We start from the raw sequence: 21,713 nt of genomic DNA, 5'->3' as shown, positions 1-21,713 counted from the left end.
GAAAAACAAACACAACAGTTACAGTATTACAGTTTCAGTTGGGTATTTGGGGAAGTCTAGCTCAAGTGTGATCAGCAGAAGTCAGGTTTAGAAAGCTGTGCCTGGAGTAAGAGAGAGAGGGAGAGAGTTGGGATCTCACCACTCTCTGAAACTTGAACCAGATGAGGTTCCCAGATGTTTGGGGAGCTTGTAGACAAGCTGCTCAGCTTAGAGTCCCGGGGGTTGGAGACAGGTAGAGCCCCCAGCATGATCAGTGGAGGTATTCCAGGCAGGAAAGGAGAAGGTGAAGTCCCAGTGGAAGTGGTACAGCATTTGGATCCAAGCACCAGAACAGACACTTGAGTTTGGGTGCGAGTTTTTGTAGGGAAATAGCAATGGTTCAAGGGAGAGCACTAGATTTGCTTATGGATAAATGATGACTCAAGGGAGTATACCAGAGTTGTTTTATGCTGGACAATGGGAGCTGATCATTCCTGACTGTGGATATCATTACCCTAAGGGATCTCACAATGCAAACAGGCAGATTCAGTGTTTTGGGAGCACTGCATGATGGGGGATCCCTGCTCCAGATGCTAATCGGCCCATGGCTGCACACACCCAGCTCAGCATTTATCAGCCCAATTCTAGCTGTAATAGGGACTCTGGCAGAAGTCCTGTTACTTAGGCAAGACTGGGCTAGACTGACCCAATGACAAACCCTGCCAGGTGGGGGAAATTACACACCTAAGGCAAGCTTAGGTGATTAGCCCACCAAAACTGGCATAAAAAGAGTGGTGAGGCATGGACTGATTACCTTTGGGCACCACGGAGAGAGAGAGGAGCTGCTAGAGAGACCCTCCAGAGAGAAGGACCCTGACGCGGGAGCAGAGGGATCCCAGAACAGAGACCCTCGCCTTGACTTACCCTGAATCCACGGGAACAGCGGTGAGTGCGGGGAGGTGCGGAGTCATGCCGCAGGCAGGAGCTGCGGTCAGCATTGAAGAGCTGAGAGGCTACGTAGAGCTGAGGGGGCAGCGGGAAGGGTGACACCTGCCTAGACCCCTGAAGAGGCCGGGCAACTTCAGGACCCCGAGGGGAGAGGGATGCCGAGGGCCGAGAAGGCAAGTCCCGACCACGGGACAACCATGGAGCCTGCACACCGGCTCTGCAAGACAAAGAGACAAGCAGTGTCTGTAACAAGCCGCTAATGAGTTAATTAGTGGCGGGAAGCACCTGGAGGGAGCAGAATAAAAGAAAACTTTTCTTTTTCTTTTCTTTTACTTACTTTGATAGGACGAGGAGGGGACCCTGGGAACACTGAACATTCAAAACTGCCTCAAGCATGTGAAGTGCACTGCCGCACTTACCGTCCCAGCTGAGGGGTCGGGGGTCCTCAGCAGAGTACGAGGGTGACTCCAGGGACAATCCTGACAAGCTGCTGCCTCCCAACTGGTTTCCTGTAAAATAAGAATAAAAAGCACTGAGATTATACCATAGGCTGAGCGTGGTTCTTCCGCAGGTACTAATTATCATCTCATCAATTTCCTCCCCATTTTCTTAACAAGATTGAAGTCTGGTGGCAGGCAAGAACCAGGGGAGTCCATGGTACTCTGCACGGACATGCTAATACTAGCGATGACTCCTTTAACAGCATAGGGAAGAAAAAGGAAATCAGAGAGTATGTTCATCTTTCATCTGATCCTATTTGATGGTCACACTTAACAAGACCCCTCCCCTACAAAGACGACTGGTGAACAATGGCAGCTAACTTGCAGAAGAACCGTAGCCTCAGAAACTATCTAAACAAACAGATCTTGGCTTCTAAGTAGGGAAGCCACAGTCCACATAAGGGGCAAAGTCCTCATGATGAGCTGTGTGACTAGCTCTAATTATTACCTGGGCAGCAGGAACTCCCTGAACCACAAGGCACAGCCCTCCTGTCTCTCGCACACCAGCTCCTCCAACCAGATGGGGAGGAAGAGTATTTTGCATTTTGCTCCAGCAGAGAGGGAAGGTCACTGTCCTACAGAGTAGCTTCAAGAGCAGCTTTTCCTCCTGGATAGGCAGAGAGACACAGCAAAGGTAGTTCCTCTGGCATCCTTGAAACAAGAAACCAACATTTTGAATATATTTTACAGCTGCAAGAGTGGGAGCTGTAAAGAAAAGCAAATCAAAGGACTCTTGATAATATCAGGAGAGTTGCAATACAGATCGTGAATCAGACATATGACAGTTATCTAAGGTAAATCCAAGCAAGACAAGGACACACCGTCAAGATAAGGTTCTTCATCAAGAAACAGAAAAGAAAATCCAGACACATGCAAAACCATTCTGAGGGCTTGGAAATCATGGAGGGCTTGGTCTGAGTAATTAGTAAGCCAGGGTTGCATGCCTGGACCTGGAGGAAAACTTAGAGGCGCAGTCATTTTTTCCTCATGCTAATAAAAGTTGTACAGCTGAAGTCTGTGCACCAGGCAGTAAATCCTAAGGACCATCCAGAGCCAGTCAGCCATTGCCTATAGTGAGGGGATGGTGCAGCACCCACTGGATTGAACTTTGAAGTGGTGACATTTTAAGTGTAGAAAAACTATTTTCAGTTCTAGTTAGAGGTTTATAGGGCTCCCTCTGAATCTTGTCCAGTTGGATCTCTGGTAACTAAAGCACCTGTTTTTTTTAATAACCCCAATAACTTTCTTTAAACTCTCCAGCAGAGTCCTAAAATAGTTTCTGTAATGTGTGGCATATGCAGAATGCATGGTGGAGTGGTACAAAACGTTTTATCGCAGTATTTGTTGGGGGCGATCCAAGTATTGCTCTCCATTTCATCATAGTGAATAATGAGCCCATCCTTGCTCTAGGCTCATGCTAATAAGGCACTTATTCCACTCCCCATTTCAACTCTTCCACATAAGATACATATACACAATGCGATTGAAAGCTTCTTTCAGGCTCATGAAGTTAAGCCCCACCTTTCCTTCTTATCAATACTTGGTATGAATCTGTACAAAAGAGCTGGTCTTGCAGGTAGAGGAACATCTCCAGGGGCAGGGGATCAGAGTTCTTTTCATAGACCTCCCTCATGCTTCATGTATGACTTTGGCCAAGTCAATTTGCCTTTCATCATCTCCTTCCCCCTTGGTAGAGCATAGCTGCTAACAGTCCATTATAGGAAGTCACTCAGAGGATTCATATGTTAATATTTGTAAGATACTCAAGGGCTATGTTGATGAGGCCCATAGAAATGCCTGTAAATAATGAGTAATAGTCTCTGTGCACATCTTTAGTTCAATCAAGGCCACTCCTGTTCCATGAACATCTGCTGGAAGCGCAACGTTTGGAATATCCCCGACGCTCCATAAAGGCAGATCTCAATTTTGTTTAGAAAAGTCTTGAGAAACAATTGCAACATTACCTTGGGGATGCATGGCTTCAGATCCCATACATGCTCCAAGACTCTTTAGATCTGAGGTGTATTTACATTTACAGTCACAAGTAAAACAGTAGACTTTGGCTTCTTTGGGCTCTTGGAAAACTTGTCCTCTTCTTCATTGTTTAAACATGCAGTGAAGTAGAAAATGTCCTTCTTCATGAAACCTGATACCGTTCAATAGCATGAGAGTCTCCTACTTTTGTTCACCATCTATTTGCTTTACTTCTCAAGTAGTGCCAGGTAGGCCAGCGAGACTACTCAGAGTAATGTGCTATGTGGAAGCAGAGAGTAGCCCAGAGTTTGTGAACATCCAAAGAGTAGGAGGCAACATGACATGAAGTTCAGGAAATTGTGATTTTGCCTGTGTTGCAGAGAGAAACGCTTTTCAAATGGTAAGAAATGGGTGGACTGTCACTCCGATGGCTTATAATTAGGGTGACCATATATCCTCATCTGGCTGGGACCGGGTACAGGGCAGGGAAGCAGGGCAGCATGAGCTGTGAAGTAGGAAGCCCTAGCAGACAGCAAAAATTGCCCTAAAATAAGTTAGCTTGATTAGTGGAATGACCATTAAAAAGGGGAGATAACGTCATACCTGTGAAGTACAGAACAGTGGGTCATTAATGAGCCATTGACTCCCTTAGCTGCCTAGTAATACCAGAGCTACACTACGTTGCCCTGCCCCTCGCCTCTGCCTGCAGCAGCGCCTCTGAATCGAGGAGGCAGGGAGCAGCGTTCTGGTTTGCATATTGTCCCATAGGGTCGCCCTACTTATAATTACACCCTTGCTTTGTCCTCCCCCTTCCTGTAGGATGAGAAAGTCAAGAATCAGTGTTATTTGTTAATTTTATATTATCCCTGCATCTGAATGTCTTATGGGCTTTGCATGAGATTTCAGGTGTTGCCCAATTCATTAGGCATAGAATCCACCAACTGCTTTGTTATACGAAGTGATACTCCGAGAAGGGCGGTAGTGAGAGCACACTGATTATTACAGAGACCTTACTGACCCAGACTGCATTCACTGACTACGGTCTGAAGTCTCTAAAAGGAGGTGTCATGTCAGGTTGTGGGTGGCCAGGTCTGGGTGTCACCCCTGGCTAGAAGAAGCAACAAAGATCCAAGGGAAGTGTGCAGAGTGAGGGTGTAAGGGAGCTAGGAAGCTAGAAGATCTGTTTAGGAAACGGAGTCAGAGATACAGAGGGCTGGGCAGCGCATGGGGACAGGAGGCCAGACAGGTTGGGTACCTGGGAGATCAAAGCAGGGTCAGTTTAGGGAGCCAAAGGGTCAGGCGAAACTTAGAGTCTATGGGCAAAGTAGGTAGCCAGAGAATCTGTCAGAGAGCCAGCAGAGGCACAAGCTGGCAGGGTACAAGATTGTACCCTGCCAGGTGCAGCCTGGCAGGGTACAAGATTGAGCCGTATTGTCCGGACATGTCCTTTTCTGGGTCAGGGTTTTTATAAGAAGAGGTTAATGGGTCATCTGACCCTGGCTGGCCACTGTGGCTGCAGGGAGTGAGCAAGTGGCTAGGCCCAGCTATCAGGTTCTGACCGCCTACATCCACCCCCCTGCTCAGCTGAGGAGACGGCAGCCTGGGATGAGCAGGCAGGCTGAGGTCCCAGGTTCAAGGCCATGACCTAACAGGCAGGGTAGATCTGCACCTTTGTATACTAACTAAATAAAATATAGAGAGAGCACAAGGTTTTGTGAACCCAAGTTCACTTCATTTGAGAACACGAAGGGATGGACATTGGTCCTAGGATGGATTCTGGGAAGAATCAAGCTTACATCGACTAACCTTGATTGTCCCTTTTAGGAAATCAGATGCAAGACAAGAGATGGATTGTGCATGTGTTGGTTTATTTTTAGATTCATGAAATGTGCCTGTCTTGCATTCTCCATGCACGTTTGCATGATCCAGAAGTAAAATTCAGGACAGGTTGGCCAATATAAGCCCTAAATAAAATCCGTAGGGGTATAAGACATGTAGTGTTCTCTTTATCTCATCTGAAATAAGGTTGAGAGGAGACTGCAGCATATGAGGAGGAGGAAATGCCAGGTGATGCAGGGACCTTTAATCTAGCAGCAAAATTGTAAGAGGAACTGGTGCCCGGAAGCTGAAGCCAGGTAAGTTCAAACTGGAAAGGCGCTTTTTTTTAATAGCAAATGTAAAACCAGCTGGATTCTCCACCTCTTGGAGCCTTCACATCAGTTCAGAAGATGTTACAGAAAAATGTACTTTAGTCAACCACAAATTATTGGGCTCGGTGTAGGAGTAATGGGGTGATATTTTGCGCTCTGCACTTCATAGGAAGTCCAACTGGATGGTCTCATGGTCCCTTCTAGCCTTAAACTCTATAAATCCACACCAAATTGCAAAGCTGTTAAGTAGGCATGACCCAAACCCCAGATCTTGATAGACCAACTGTTATACCTTGGGTCTGCCATTTCAACAAGATGCACACACCTTCCAGGGACTTCAGTGCCACAAGCACTACTTATATTATATGGCAAAGGAGCAGGGTGCTGGATTGCACCTGAAAGCTTGTGGGGGTGCTCTTCTATCTCTGACTGGGACGTACTTTTGAACCAGGCAGTTTTACCACAGTGATCCTTTCCCTGCAGTCATCCCTCTGAGAGACGCGCTGTCTTCTGACCTCTGGCCAAGAGGAACATGAAATAACACAACTGCAAAGCACGAGCCAAACATGTTCAGTAGAGGAAGAAGCCCCCCAAAATGCTAAAAAAAAAGAGTCAGCTTTCCTGCCTGTGCTGCTGTAGTGCAGAACAGCAAGCAACTCCCTAGCTTAACTCCCTAAGTGTTCATGCAAGACTAGCAAGATTTATCTTCTATCCTGTCTTTTATTGGAACAACTGATAACCAGGAGCGATGTCCATAGGATCATAGGAAGCAGGGCTAGAAGGGACCTCACGAGGTCATCTAGTCCAGCCCCCGGCTCAAGGCAGGATCATCCCTGACTAAACCATCCCACCCAAGTGCCTGTCCGACCTTCTCTTGAACATTTCCAAGGATGGAGCTTCCACAAATTCTCTAGGTAGCCTGTTCCAATCCTCGACTATTAGACAATGATAGGCAAGTCTCCAGGCACAAAATGCCCTTCCTCAGGTCTGGGAAAGAAGCAGATACAAGCTAAGTGCCTTGCACCATTTGCACTGGTGCAGTATGGGTGCAAAACATGTCCGGATGAGGATGGCAGTTCATATTCACACCTGCATGGCTTGAGTGTCAATGCTTATGCAAGGTGATCGAGCCTGAAGTCCACTCTTCAAATATTACCATCCTCCTTGGGCGAGTCCAGACTCTCAACAAATTAGCCTTAGGTCTGAACAGCTCTGCAACTGAGTGTCTAATAGCAAACAAAGACCTTATTAGTAAAGACAAACCGAAGTAGTCATCACATAGAGCGAGGCCAGAAGCTTTGCTCAAATTGACGCCTAATAATTGTTGTGATGCTGCTTTGAGATAGCAGACGAGCTGAGTAGCTTTATATGCTGTGGTCTTCTGAGTGATTATTTAGTGAAGGTCTTATGCAAATGATATGTGTCATGGCACTGCTATCAATAGCCACGCGGGCGTTTCACCTTGATGATTATGGTGCAGCTGGAGACTTGTTTGCTCAAAACTTGTTAGCAGTCTAAGCCGGGAGTAGAGCTCAGTTATACGCAGCGCTTCCACTTTTGTTAGGTATGCATCTCATGACTATTCCCTACAAACACAACAGATAATTAGTTTTTAGCAAAGGGCCCAAACAAAACAGAGGGGATGTATTTAATTTTTTGAAACTGGGATACAGTTCTTGCATTCAGAGTGTGTAATACCAAGATAGGACCAGATCCAGGCGCCCTTCATTCAGCCAGGCACCCATGAAAATCAGGTTACGCCACAAGGAAAGAAAAAGGACTTGCTGCTGATGAACCAAAGTTTTTCTCTGATTTTAGCCATGCGACCACATAGGCGAACCTGATGGGGCTTGCCCCTGGGCAGCTACCAGCTCTGGCTGGTATTTCCCAGGTGGGGGGTGGGGATGGGGGCGCTCAAGGCTCCTGGCGGCTACAGGCTCTGGATGCATACGGCAGGAAATTAAGTGTCTTCCCTGCCCTGTCGCAGCCACCGCTGAACACCATGCTAAGTGATGATATAAAACCCTTGTGTGGCAGCCACAGGGGTGGATGGAGCCTGGAGGTACCCATCTGATGCCCCCTCTGCCTCTGTTCTGGAGCTTCCCTCCCCCGCTAGACAGCACCCAGGGCTCATGCTACTGCGACTGCATGGCCACATGGCTTTACAACAGGGAATTCAGAGTCAGAGCTTTAGTAAGGCCATTGTGCCGTCATTACCTTGCTCTGGAGGTTTATTGCATCCCCTTTGTACGTCAGGTAGGGAAATAACAATGTCTGCCTATCCTCTCCTCCAGCTGGCTCTCATGCAGCTTTCTTCTAAAGCCTTCTTGCCCTACACACTGGAAACAAGTATCCTCCACTCTGTTCCAGATCGTAAAGATAGGATTTGCCTGTTCACAGGCCATGCAAAGCACCGATGCTATAGTGCAAGCGTGTCTCCAACTTCAGCAGCACCCAAAAGAGGCTGAGATACATCTGGGCCTGCACCACTGAGTTAGTCATTTGAAAAGATGCTCTGGCTCCCTGTGCAGCCGAGCAGCAAGCATGCTTTGGTTGGATGACCTCATATGCAAGAGGTGAGGATTGGCTACTGCTGCTGCCCTATTTAACTGTCCCAGAAGGGGCACCAATTATTGACCCTTGATCTGATAAGAGTCACAACTAAACCACTGGGGAGAGCCCAGGCTTTCAGATTCCCTTGTCCCCATCAGGCAAAATGTTTTTCATGCAAAATCTCCATCAGCTGCTGTAGTGTAAGAGGGGCTGTCTGGTTGCCTGCACTCCTAAGTCTTAACATGTCTCCCGAACCACAGTATGGAGACAGCTCTTCTACCTAGGCAGTTTTTGGACTTCTGTCATTGTCGGGTCTAGTTAACACTTCTGTCCTCTGTCCCTCTTCTGAGAATGCTGCAAGTATCAGGTAGTACCAGGCAAGGTCCAGCTGATATAGGTTGTAGATGCAACGCATTTCCCCCAGGCTACCACAAAGTTGTTTAGTGCTAGAGGTAGCCCCTGAGCTGCTGCAGATTTGAACTAGCGATGTTAATGGAGAGCAGTGTGAACTGAATTGACAAGGAGCTCAGGTCCCTAAATCCAACCTTTAGATCCACAAAACCACAGCCTGACCTTGGAGGCATCTAGTTTCCGAAAGTACTTTAGCTTCCTTTAGGAAACTCCCTTCAGAGCCTGCATTTCTGCTCCTGGGGATCCCCAGTCCTGCCAGCTCGCAGCAATTGGGCACCTATCTTATCTAAGAGCTTGATTCAATAGGAGTGCTCAAAACTGTCCTTGCTTCAGACCAAAGTGCAGCCACCGAGTATGGTGGGGTTGCATTTTACCTAACAGACTGGGGTGGAAAAGTGGGGCATGTGGAGGGTCAGAGCACTCACTGGGATTGTGGGAGATCTGGATGCAAATCCCCTCTCTGAATCAGAACAGGGATTTGAACAAGCCAAGTGAGTGCCTTGCCTCCTGAGTGGTCAAGCCCAGAGAATATTTAACATATACGTGTGACGTGGATGAGCTTCAGGAAGGGAACTTGAGAGACACCCACCCTCTATGGTTCAGTGATTACAGCGTCCTCCTAGGAAGCAGGAAATCTGCATTCAAGTCATTGCTGGAGGACAGGGGACCCAACCCTGTTTCCTGCAGTCAGGCAAGTGCTCTAACTACTGAGCCGTTGGCCACAACTACCACTCTCCTACCATTGTTTTGTGTGACTGGTGCCTGTGTCAGACCAGTCCCATCCCCAGAAGAGCATTTCAGGGTATGAATCCTGAGAAGAGATGGGAGCATGACCCTCTTTGAAGGACAGCTTGTGGGAACCATTGCTCTTCTTGGCATCTTGTCTGGTTAGCTTAGGTGGCTCCCCGCTCGGTGTGCTGCCTGTGCGCTCAGATGCCATAAGGGACCGTCCGGTTTCTCACTTGGGGCTGCAAACCCCACTAAGCCACAGCATGCCTCAAAGCTTAGCATTGCCTAAATTCTGTGAATCATAGAAAAATAAGGCTAGGAGGGACCCCCTGCCTAAGGCCACATCACTGCATCTAAACCATCCCCAGGAGATATTTGTCTAATCCACAGCTAACTGCGTCCAGTGATAAATATTCCACAGTCTTTAGCCCCATACACCTCCGTGTCCCCTCCCTCATAACCTTCTTGATGTTATGAGGGAGGGGGCACTTTATACACAGAGCAACCTGTGTATGAAGTGCCTACACTGCTCTTTCCCTGCGGCTATCTAATCTTGCTTTGCATACCTCCTAGCAACAGCAATATTTGTGCCCAACATAATAGTAAACACAACAGATGGAGCAAGATAGATTCAGTGCCAGGATATCTGAAAGACGGGGCTCGGTTTACCCAGGGAGTTTGATTTGGAATGACTTCACGAGCAGAACAAGGCATCAGATGTCTTCATCTTCCATCCGAGTTGCATATCATTATCTGTATTCGGCTGGGTGTCTCTTTTGCATGAGCCAGCTAGGATTTCCAACCCCAAAATGGACCATCTTGTGTATTTAATGCAACCCCTTCCTCCCCTTAGGAAAAATAAAAAAAATCTAACCCTAAACCCCAGAATTTTTGCTGAGTTGCTACTTGCCAAACTCTTGGACTTGTAAGTCTTCATGCTGGTTGGTTGGTCTGTGTTTTGAAACGAAGTGTTTGAAAAGACCTACAGCTTGGACCTGTCACCTTTTTACACTTGTAAGTCCAAACAGATTTAAAAATACAGTTCTTGAACAAACTGATGTCGGATTTCTTTCTGCTTTGTTTTAGCTGTATATAGCAGGCCTTGGCTCTGGCTCCATGTGTGAGAGTCTGAGCACAGTGCACAAAATGTTAGCTGTCGCTGTTTAAAGTTCAGCCTCTGAACAAAGGTATTCAGGAATTTAAGGGCTGACTGCTGTTCAGCAAAATACTAAACTTACCATTAACAATTACGTAGTCCCCTACTTGCAACACAGTGGAAGCACTTGAGCTGCATCTGTGAACTTGTGCCCAGTACATCAGTTTAAGACTATGGTGTGTCCATGCCAGTTTTATACCCCACGGCTCTAATTGTTCCCAAGGGCGAGAGGATTTTCATCATGGAGCAGTTTGACCCTAGTACTTTAACACATGAGTGGCCAGATTATAGTTTACACCTATTATCTAAACCAATTTTGAGAGCTGGTATTATGTATCTTGATACACTTGTTAAAAAAACAGGAAGTCTTAAGAGGAAACTCCTATTATATTATCTTAACTGGGACTGACTTTTGCATAAGCGCCTGTCACTTATAAGCCAATGCTACTAGTTAATAGGGCTGTGCAAAACGGCACCATTCCACTTCACGTTGAGTTTTCAGGGTGAGGGAACAGTGTTTCGTATCGAATTTAATTTCAATTCAAAACAGCTGTTCCGTTTTGCTTCATTGAAACAGCCAGGCTGTTTCAACTCTGTTTCAATGTTTTGATCAGCCGGTGGGCTGACTTCCCATCCCTGGCGCAAGATCAGGCTAGGGCAGAGAGTCAGCCCAGCCTGATCTTGGGCAGGGACGGGAAGTCAGTCCAGCTGGACTGACTTCCCATCACCAGCGCTATAGTCGAAACACATCAAAAGTCAAAACGTTTTGACTAGCCTCGTTTTGTTTCAAGGCTGTTTCAAAGCCCTTTGTTTCACTTCAGTGTTGCTGTTTCAACTTCAAAATGAGTTGAAATAGTGTCAAGATAAAACGGCTGGTGAAATTTTGCACAGCCCAACTAGTTACTACCTGGGGAGCCCATTTTTGGGCCCTAGGTGCTAAATGGCTTCAGCCACTATCATGAGCAAGGGGTTGTTTTCTACTACTCTCCTGGAGGACCTAGAACTATAACGAGGTCTTGTGTCAAAATAAATATACTTGGACTAGTATTTTAGCTTCGCCTGCCATTCCAGAGTTGCCATAGGTTTCCTTGGCTGTGTATTTGGATCTCTCTTTGTCTACCGGGTCTTAGAGCGTCTCTCATTGCTGCACCTGGTAAAGCATAATCGATAACTCCCTGCCCTGCAAATCCGGGAGCCGGCTTCATCGCCCAGATTCTCAAATGGTCCTAAACCTCACTGGACGTGAGAGCAGCCTAGGAGCGCTCTGTAAATTAGAGCAGCTTACTTACTCCATTGCCCATGTTGTTTCCTCTGAGTGCTCTTGGCTTCATCTGGGACTGTTTATTGTCAGCTTCTTCATGCTATCAGGCTTGTGTCCCTGAAGTAACAGGGTCATCATCTTGTCTGCTTGAAGCAGCTACTATGGCTTCCAAGAGCTGCCGCTGCAGACTGTCGGATCAGGTGGAGCCGATTGGGTTTCCAGGCTGTTAGAGAGAGGAACAGTGGTCCCAACTCCGATCGCATTCGCTCTCTCCCAGTGGAACTCCTTGGAGGAGAAGACAGTGCTGCGGTCAGTGGCGTCATGCGCATGGGGAGAATCAGGTTCAGGCCCCGAGTCTCAATCATTGTCCGTTCAAGAGCACCCATCCTGCTTTCGTGCTAGATATGCTGCAGTGATGGACAGAGGTTACCCTGGTCATCCCCAAGCTTTTGGGGAGAAAGTGAAAGGTGAATGCAGGCATGACCTTGATAGCAAGGCAGGGACTGAAACCCAGGGCTCCTGACTCCCCGGTCTCTGCCACGGCACCCTGCGTTTTTTGCAAAGCTGAGCCCTTTGTTCTCAAAAGCTGATGTTGCAGTTCACTTCACCTTCCCTCGCTTATGTTATTAAGCTTAAAACTTCCACTATTTGTGATTCAGGCTATGGTAATTTATAATCACAAAAACAGCTGAATTCATCCTCCTGCTGTATGTCTTGTCATTAAAAGCACTCTAACTTTTAGCTAATTGGCAGGGGTTACATGCGGGCTTCGGAAAAGGGTAAATCATTACAGCTTCATGCCTCGGCAGTCAATTATAGATTGTTTTTCTAGCGTGGCCGTGTCGGCAGCCTGCAGCGCTGCAGTGAACACAAAAGGGGTAAGCAGTCTTTAACCAAAATGCCCTGACGTCACTCATCAGCTTAAACCAGGACCCTGGATCTTGATGTGGAGCTTCAGCTCCGGGAGAGGCCAGACGTAGATACAAGTCTGACTCTGAAATGGATGATGTGAGCCCGGGTCTAAAGGGGTTATGGTGCAGCAGGTCTGCTTTGCTCCAGTCTGTGGACACAAAGAAAAATCCTCAGGTAGCATGAAGCTTTCTCCTACCCACTTCTCCCAGTGCACAGGAGGCCAGACTAGACATCCTGCCTGGCACGCCAGCAAGCCTCAGCTTCCAGAACAGCCCTGAGGGCTGTTGGCCATCGGTAGGTTAGAGGGATGCGCTAATGGTTTAGGATAGCCTGGGACACAGCCACGTGCAATTTATGCTACAGCTCAGCCTACTGTATGCCACGGACATTAGTACTGTGGAACAGACACGTGTGGATGCCTAAACCAGCATTTCCAAAGGCGGTCGTTATCGCCTGTGTAATAAAGCCGCCCCGGGGTGGCCGCGATGCCCCCTGGCAGCCACTCAGCCTGTATGTCCCCTGACTCCTTACGGCCTGCTCCCCTTCTACTCACTTGCCACTCTGGGCTGTAAACGTGTACTTAGAAAAGGGAGGCTGCCCCCAGGGATCCCTGAGCAAGATCTCATCCGCTCATGAGCTTTGATCTCATTGCTCATCACCTTAAGGGCTAGTTTTGTGGCCCTTCTAGCCACGCCCAAGCCTCACAGATGTTACCAATCAACCAATTCATGCCCTACTCCTGGGCTCAGTCAATTCAATGGGCTCTCGGCCTCCAGTCTGCTATCGCTCTCTAGCCCTGTCTCAAGTCCTGCTGCTGCCCTGCCCCTCGGCTCTGACCTTACCTTCAGGCCTCTCACGCTCTCTCTGTCTTGTTTCTCGGCTCTGGCCCTGCTGGGACTTTTGTTCCCCTTAGTCCCTACCTAAACCACCAGCGATCTCCAGGCAAATCCACTTGCCTGGCCCGCTCCTGGGCTCAAGCGTATCCCCGGCACAAGTCAGGAGCTCCTCTGCAGCTCCCTTTCTCAGGAGCTCTTCCTCCTACGGCCTCCAGGGCTGCACTGCCTGCCTCAGCTCAGGCCCTGGGCTTATATACTCTCTAAGTCTAGCCCTCTTCCAGCCAGGTGCCTCTTCCCTTGAGTGCCACCTGAGCCCTGTCTGCAGCCTTTCTCCTCTGGAAGTAACAGGAGCACTAAGCTCCCCGCTCCTCCACTTAATTGATCACTCATCTGCAACAGAACCAGGATTTCTGGTCTAGACAGCACCAATGTCAATGCAGAATACATAGCAACAGAATAACTCACGCTCGATGGGACAGCGGTGCTCTTAGCCAGACCTATGGGGTGTCTGCACAGCTGCAAAAGTGAAACCGAAGCTGGACTTCTTGTTCTGTGCCCTGTGTGCATAGATGTGGGGTTCACATGAAGGAGGAATTTGCCTTCTTTGCGGTACACAAAGCACGCATCTACGGAGCACATCCAGGGATGGCACTGCTTACCGTTCGAGTGCTGTGTTTGTGAACCCGCCACCTGTTACCGCAGTGCTGATTGTGCAAGCATCGTGGAACAGAGCAAAAGTGAGTCAAGAGCTGAGCTCTGCTAGGGCCAGAGGGATTGAAGCTTTGGCTGCACAGGGAACACGGACTCTTTGAAGCCACAGGTTACACATATTCCAACTGCGTTGCATTATGGTGCAGGATAGAAATGGGGCTACCCTCACACAAGCTGAGGCCCCCCATGGGTCTGTGCTGAGGCCTGTGCTGTTTAACACAATAATAAGCAATTTGGGAAGAGGGGTGAGCGGTGAAATGCTCAAGCTTGTGGGCGACATGAAACTATTAGTGCAGTGGAAACTAAAGTTGACTGTGAAGAGGTGAGGAGGGGTCTCATGGTGAGCGAATGGAGAACAAAATGCCAGAAGAAGTCCAGTGTTGATAAGTGCAATGGGATGCACATAGGAAAAAATAACTTGAGATACCTATGCATGATGCTGGGCTCTACCATATCTGTTACTACTCAGAAAGGAAAGAGGTTGATAATTTAACCAGGTTCAGATGGGAGATTGGACAAATCTACACAGGATAGATCTATCATTGAGGATGAAACAGTGCAGGTATGGGTACAACCTCCGTCTTAGGGATTCCCTGGGCCCTGAATGTGGGAAAATATAGGGGAGACGGGTGGGAGGCGGATGAGTCTGGGTCGGTCCTGGACAAACACCCTTTCCCTTAGCCTCCCCTCTCTGCCTCTGTGGGAAGCAGGCTACCGAGCTAGATGGACCCATCCTAGAAAGAGAGGTCTGATGGTCTCAAACTTAGAATACCCTGCAGTTTGCCCCAGAGACAACAGCAGTGATGGAGAAAGGGCGGGAAGCAGGTCAGTAAAGCACTCTTCCCTCTGCGCCAGAGCTGTGTCAATGGTACCGCATGCAACGGGAGCAAATTGGATGCATCATGTGGGAACAAGATCTTGGACACAGCACCATGCAGTGGGTTATTGTACTACGGAGGGTCACTGTCGTGAGTGAGCATTTCCATCACTTCTCCATAACTCGCGAAGAAAGGAATGATTTCTTTCCATTTCAGAAGCATAATTAGGCCTCAGCCACAGTCCATGTTGTACTGCCCAGCTTCCTGCTCTCCCCACGCAGCTACCATTTCTCAGTTCAGTTCAGGAAGGTCCCTGAGACAGCACAGCTTACGATAACTTTTCGCCAGGCTAGTTCTGGAGATGGAAAGCCTTCACCGGCTGGAAAGCAACTGCAGTCCTGGGATCTTCTGCTTTAATGAGGAATCTTGAGCCCTCTTGTAGGTGACTATAGAAGAAAAATAAGACCTTGTCTGCAGGCTCATGATTGCAACCATTTTCCAGCCTCAGAGGATCTTAGATCTTCCTCCCAAGCTCAGGATGGATCCACAGCACAGTGTTTGAAACAGTTTATAAGTAACTCCATGCTCCATAACAGAAACCAAGACTGAACCAGCATAGTCCACTGACTTTGCCCAAGAGAAAGGTCTCTTTTTTCACGGTCTACAAGTGCCTACCTGGCGAAGAGATATCTGATGGCAGCCGGCACTGTGACCTAGCAGAAAAAAGGATATGGCAGGAGCCAAGAGATGAAATCAAAATGGCGTAATTAAGATCAGGACTAAAGGAGACAGTTTTGACAGTGAGGGTGGTCAGCCCTTGGAACGAACAACTTCCTCGGAGCACGGGGGAAACTGCGTTGTCTGAAGTCTTTCAAAAACCAGGCTGGTGTTTTTCTAAAAAATGTGCCGTCGTTCACGCAGCTGCTTCTGAGTTAGATGTGGGAGTCACTTGGTGAAAATCGCTGGCCCGTGAGATGCAGATAGTCAGACGAGATGATCAGAACGGCTTTAAAACTGATGAAAAGCCACTGCTTCCAAACACATGCCTTACAGAGGGGAGAAACAGTCAAAGCAAACAACTTGTCTTTGCCAGGCAGCTGGACCATTGCGCTGTCAGCTTCTCCGGGTGGTTTTCCTGCTCCCCGCGCCTGCTCCAGGCTGAGTTTCAGGAACGCTCACAAGCAATTAAAAACATTCAGAGGAAAGCAGAATATTACATTTTGTCCTTTTTGTAAATAAAATGTTCCACTTTTGTTGTTGAATTCTCCTCCGTTTTGTTTCGTCGAATGTTAGTGGTCAACATCCAAATGAAACGTTTTGTTTCTGATAAAACAAAATTCTTTGTTTGAGCTGCAAAGGAGGTTTTTTTCAGCTGCTACCGAAGCCAACATTTTTGAGGAGTTTTCATTACAGGACAGCCTGAATTTATTTTTTCAATGTTTGGAACTCCTAGACAACCGAAAAAGCAAAAATATAAGCTTTCCTTTAAGGCTTAATTAGTAAAGACATGGCTCTACATATGTGCCAAGGATTATTAATTATTCTGATGTATATTACCTCACACCTAGAAATGAGAACATAAGCCAGAAAATCCATTGTAGGGAAATCATATTGTACAATTAATTTTAAACACGGCTAATGAGTTATTTTGCTTGGCCAGTTGGTATCGATTGATTTCAGAAGTAATTAACAACCTTGGCATAAGAAAGAAAAATATTACCTTCCACCCCTACCAAAAGGTGTTTTTTCAAGAACAATCAATACTCACCCAGCTAAGTCCCATTGTACTGATAGATAGTTATTATTTGTATTTATTATTCATACTGCACTAGAGGTATATAGGCACATTACAGGCAAGTGCGTTTTTAATTAAAAAGCAATAAAATTCCCAGTTGATTTATGAACTGTAATAAAACATGAGACAAAGTGGAAACACTTGCAACTCTAACAGAGAATGTGCTGGTGAAAATACCTCTCATCCTTGTGGGCTGCGGGGAGAAAGTATCACAGCTGTGAGCTGCGAATATAAGTCTTGAAAGGGAAAGATGGGGAACGGACCATGACCTCAGGACGACGCTTCCTAGCATTTTTGGCTCCCAAGGCTGTATTTAAGCTTCTGAATATTAGCTGGCTTGATGTGTAGAAATGCCAGGCACTTCCAGAGGCGTTCAACACTTGGCGAACTAGATCACCTTGGTAGAGTCACCCAAACATTTCTAAGCAAGTCATAATTCTGAGTCTCACGTCAGACGGGTTCCTCAACCAGTTAGTGAGCTAATACCCGGACTTGGTCTGCATCCTCTTGTGCTCTGGGGTAAGTGGGGGTTTTGGTTTGGTATTTTTTTTTTGTTTGGTAGGCATTCCTGTTTTGAATGCCTTTATTTCGGGAGGAGTATTGCACAGAGATTGAAGAAATCTCTGCTTCCTGGGAATTTTTTCTTTTAATGAGATTTCAAAAGCAACTCCCCCTTTCTCCCTGCAGCATAGTGGTGGTGGTGGGGTTTTTTTTTAATCAGATGTTATCTGATGGTTTAAGGTTGTGTTTTTTTTAAGTGCATTATTTATTTAAGATGTTTTGGCTGAATATTCTAGCTGTAAAGAAGACATTGCCCGAGGAAGAAGGGAGAACACAATACACAAAACAGTTGACTGCACAGCAAGGAAATATATAAAACAATAAACAGGCAGGAGGAGCTGTAAAATGTTGCCACGTAATTTCCTCCTTGTGCTTTAATGTTGGGAGATGAAAGTGTTGTTTTTTAAGGGAGGGTTGATGGACAGGACACCGCTTAGTCATGAGCTACATTCCAGCTGTTTCGCCCTTGTCGCTCTTGACCTATTTGACGCTGGTTTTTTTCTCTCTAAAGCTCCAGATCCTGGAGTCACGTGGTAAGTCAATCTCAATTGCCCCTTTCTTTTCAAATGTAAGTTTGCAGCTTTCAGCTTTGTAAATTAGACACTTGAAAACACGAATGTTCACAGGACCGTAGGCAAATAGGGCTGAAAGGGGTCTCAGGACGTCATCCAGTCCGGCCCACTGCCCAAGGCAGGATCAGCCCTGAGTAAACCACCGCTGTCAAGTGTCTGTCTCAACTGTTCTTGAAAATGTCCAGGGATCGAGACCCCGCAGCTTCTCTAGGTCACCTGTCCCAATGCCTGACCACCCCCATAGTCAGGGCGTTCCTCTTAATCTCCTACCTAAATTTCCCATGCTGAAGCTTGAGGCCACAGCCACAGAGAAAAGCCCATGTCCAGTCTCTCTGTAATCGTCCTTCAGGCAGATGAAGACCGTTATCAAATCCCCCCTCAGTCTTCTCTTCTTCAGACTAGATAACCCTAGTTCTTTCAGCCTTTCCTCACAAGTCTTGTTTCCCAGGCCCCTGATCATCTTTGTCACCATGTGCTGGACTCTTTCCAACCCATTCACATCTTTCTTGAACTGTGGGGCCCAAAACTGGAAAAAAATATTCCCAGCAAGGCCTCACCAGTGGCAAACAGAGTGGAAGAATCACTTCCCTTGATGTGCAAGTGGCACTCCCGTTAATAAAACCCAGCAGGTGTTGGCTTCTCTTTGTTTTTTGGCACCAGGAGTACCCTGTTGGCTCACATTCAGTTTATGGTCCACTGTAACACCCAGGTCCTACTCTGCCGTCAGCCTAGCCAATTATTCCCCTGTCTGTATTGGTGTGCGCAATTTTCCATTCTAAGTGCAGGGCTTTGCACTTTTCCTTCCTGAATGTCATTGGATTGATTTCAGAACATTTCTCCCATTTATCCAGGTCATTCTGGATCGTAGCTCCACTCTCCAGAATCCTGTAACTCCCCCCAACTTGGCGTCATCTGCAGCTTTGCTAAGCATGCACTCAGTCTCACCATCCAAAGTAGACACTAAACAATTCTAGACCTAGGGCAAATCCCTGAGGAATCCCACTTCATGCCTCCTCCCAACTAGACATTCAGCCGCTGGTGACTACTTACTGAGCATAATGATCCAACTAATAATTTATCCAAATCCATTGCTCTCCCCAACCCATAGAGCCTATCATGTTACGATGTAAGAAAATCAAGTTGGTTAGGCATAATTTGCTTTTGGTGTGTCCATGCAGGCAGCTCCTGATCACCCTTTGTGTCCCACATGCTTTAAATAGATTCCTTGAAGACCTGCTCCATGATGTTTCCAGGTATCAAGGTCAAACTGGCTGGCCTGTAATTCCTAGGTTCTCCTTCTTCCCTTTCTTAAAGATGAGCACTATATTTGTCCTTTTCCAGTCACCTGTGGGTGACCGTACCCAACTTCTAGACCTCAACACAGACAGCCAATGATTCTGAAATTACCCCAGCCAATTCCTTCAGTACCGTGTGGTGCATCCCATCCAGCCCTGCAGACTTGAAAGCATTTAGCTTCTCTAAGTAATCCCTAACCCATTCTGCCACTACTTTTGGCTGCTTTTCTCCTTCCTTATTTTTGCTGCCAGCTGCATTTGGTGTCTGATAGCTGCCTTTAGCTGTGAGGACTGAAGTACAAAAGGCATTAAAAACTTTAGCTGTCTCTGCATCCCCTGTAACTGGATTGCCTTCCACATGCTGTAGTGGGTCCATGCTTTCTTTGGTCGTCTTCTTACTTTTGACATACTTCTGGAATCCCTTCCTACTGCCTTTTATGTCCTTGCCAGCTGCATCTCCAATTGTGTCTTAAACTTCCTAATTTTCTCCCTCCGTGCCAGTGGAAGACTTTTATACTCTTCCCTAGCACTATGACCAAGTTTCCACTTCTTAAAGGAGTCCTTTGTGAGTTTCAGCTCATTGAAGAGTTTGCTGTCTAGCTCGGCTGGCCTCCTGTTGTACTCCCCATGCTTCTGTTGCATCGGGAGAACTTGCTCCTGCACGCTTAAGAGGGCCTCCTTGAAGTACAGCTAAACTTTCTATAACTGAAAAGTTCAGAAAAAAGTCCATTTGGGAAGCTTGAAATGAAATTTTTCAACTGTTTTGTCATAAGGTTTTGGATGTGGACACTAAGAGACGGGATTGAAACATCCCCAAACCTGACTGGACATCACTCATTTTTCAGTTCCTAAAAACTGAATCCAAACACAGGAGGTTGAAGTGTTTCCCTTAAGAACATTTTGTTAAAACCAACAGGTCCTCACAGGTTACTTTTATTTTTAATTTCATCAAGATCCTATTTTCTGACAGCCAAAGTTTTACCTGAAAGTGAAATTTTAGCCCGTTCTAGTTTTAACTGAAGGCGCATACAGATGCTGGTAGAGCTGTACTCCTGTTAACCCCCATCTCTCAGCCTACCTTAGTTTTTGTGTAATGTTTGAAAGGCTTATGGTCTTCAAGGGTTTTACTCACAACCCCCCTGTGCACAATGGAAGTACAATATCCATTTTTCACCCGGGGACCTGAAGAACAGTGTCAATTAAGTGTCTTGTCCAAGGGCAGGCTAGAAATCTGTGGCTGAGTTAAAGGATCAAATTAATATTTCCCAACTCTCAGCCATGGGCCTTGATCATAAGACCTTCCTGTTCACACTCTTGGCTATCAGTAAAACCACATTCTGCCATTGACTCCCTTGATATTATTCTGTGTACAGACTCTGTGAAGTGGTGTAACCAAGAGCAGTTTGGCTCATGGGATGCACCCCAACACGCTTCTGTTCAACCATTTAACAGAGGAATCTCCTCACAGAGGGAGACGGGTCCCAACTAAAGTGGAAGTGGTTAATTTAGTCTCTCCACATCCATCTGGGGCTCTTCTCAGATTACACAAGGCAGCAGTTCATCCCTACCAACCACAAATCCATAAAAAGGTCTTTGAAATTTTCCTCATAAATCATTGCTACCACCCCTGGCTCAGTTCTGTGTATGGCCCAGACTAGGAAATCCCTGAATGAATCTCATCCTTTTTCCTTGTAGGCATAGGCTGAGTTTTAACTCCCACTTTTACTCGGGAGCATGGAAATTCTGGTCTACAGTACCTTTATTAGTCCGTATGATGGGGAACGGCCAACAGCAATGGGAGATAAGGTCTGTTGTCTCCATTTATCCTGGTTGTAGATCTTGTTATGTTGTCTTAGATATTTTTCAAGAAATGGAGGCTTTCAGGAATAAATACTGACACCTCCTTGCCTAGCCATGTGGGTGGAAAGATACTCAAAGTTAGCAGAGCACAAAAGAAATCTGAAGCTGTTTCTGCATTTGCTGCAACGATGCAAGTAAAGACTGGTCTAACCCTGCACATGGTGTAGACTAAGTGATTAAGGAGGGAATCCCCAGCTTTTGTGCAAGGGGATACATTTCCTGGGGCAGAATATCAGCTAGCATACGTAGCCATAGGTGCAGCGACGTCAGTGGGGCTATGCTGATTTGTACCATGGAATATCCTAGGCACTGTTTCTAGTCTGAATAGCATACAAAGCCCTAGGCCCAAACCTGACACTAGCCAAGAACTGAGTATTGCTCATTCTGCCTGAAAGCCCCAGTAAATGTTGGGGAAAACCGAGTGTTGAATAGGGGTGCAAAGCAGCATTTCATGGTTCTAATAACATACTGACTATTTGAAAACAGCCCCAAGGTTAGCAGTCTTAGCAGCTGTCACCCAGAGTCAGGTGTGGGTGGGGGGTCACCTGACCAATATTACTTATCACCTGGTTCTGCAATTTATCAAATAGCTTCATCATTTATCAAATAGATATGGTGATTGCATGGGTGGAGTCTGATGCATTCTGCTTCTGCACTGCTCTGACTCCGGTGATGTTAATGGAGCTGCTCCA

General features: G+C 46.8%; 1 long non-coding RNA gene across 1 annotated transcript; it reads left to right on the top strand.

Moving 5' to 3' along the window:
* The first annotated feature begins 1,424 nt into the window (after nucleotides 1-1,424).
* LOC109306546 lies at nucleotides 1,425-12,402 on the top strand. Its single transcript, XR_002100038.1, has 2 exons — nucleotides 1,425-2,221; nucleotides 11,752-12,402. It is a non-coding gene; the product is annotated as an uncharacterized LOC109306546 (long non-coding RNA).
* Nucleotides 12,403-21,713: the final 9,311 nt, after the last annotated feature.

This window comes from Crocodylus porosus, unplaced genomic scaffold (genome assembly GCF_001723895.1).
Source record: "Crocodylus porosus isolate Cpor-Errol unplaced genomic scaffold, CroPor_comp1, whole genome shotgun sequence".
Taxonomy (NCBI): Eukaryota; Metazoa; Chordata; order Crocodylia; family Crocodylidae; genus Crocodylus; species Crocodylus porosus.
This window is presented reverse-complemented; position numbering and strand designations above follow the sequence as displayed.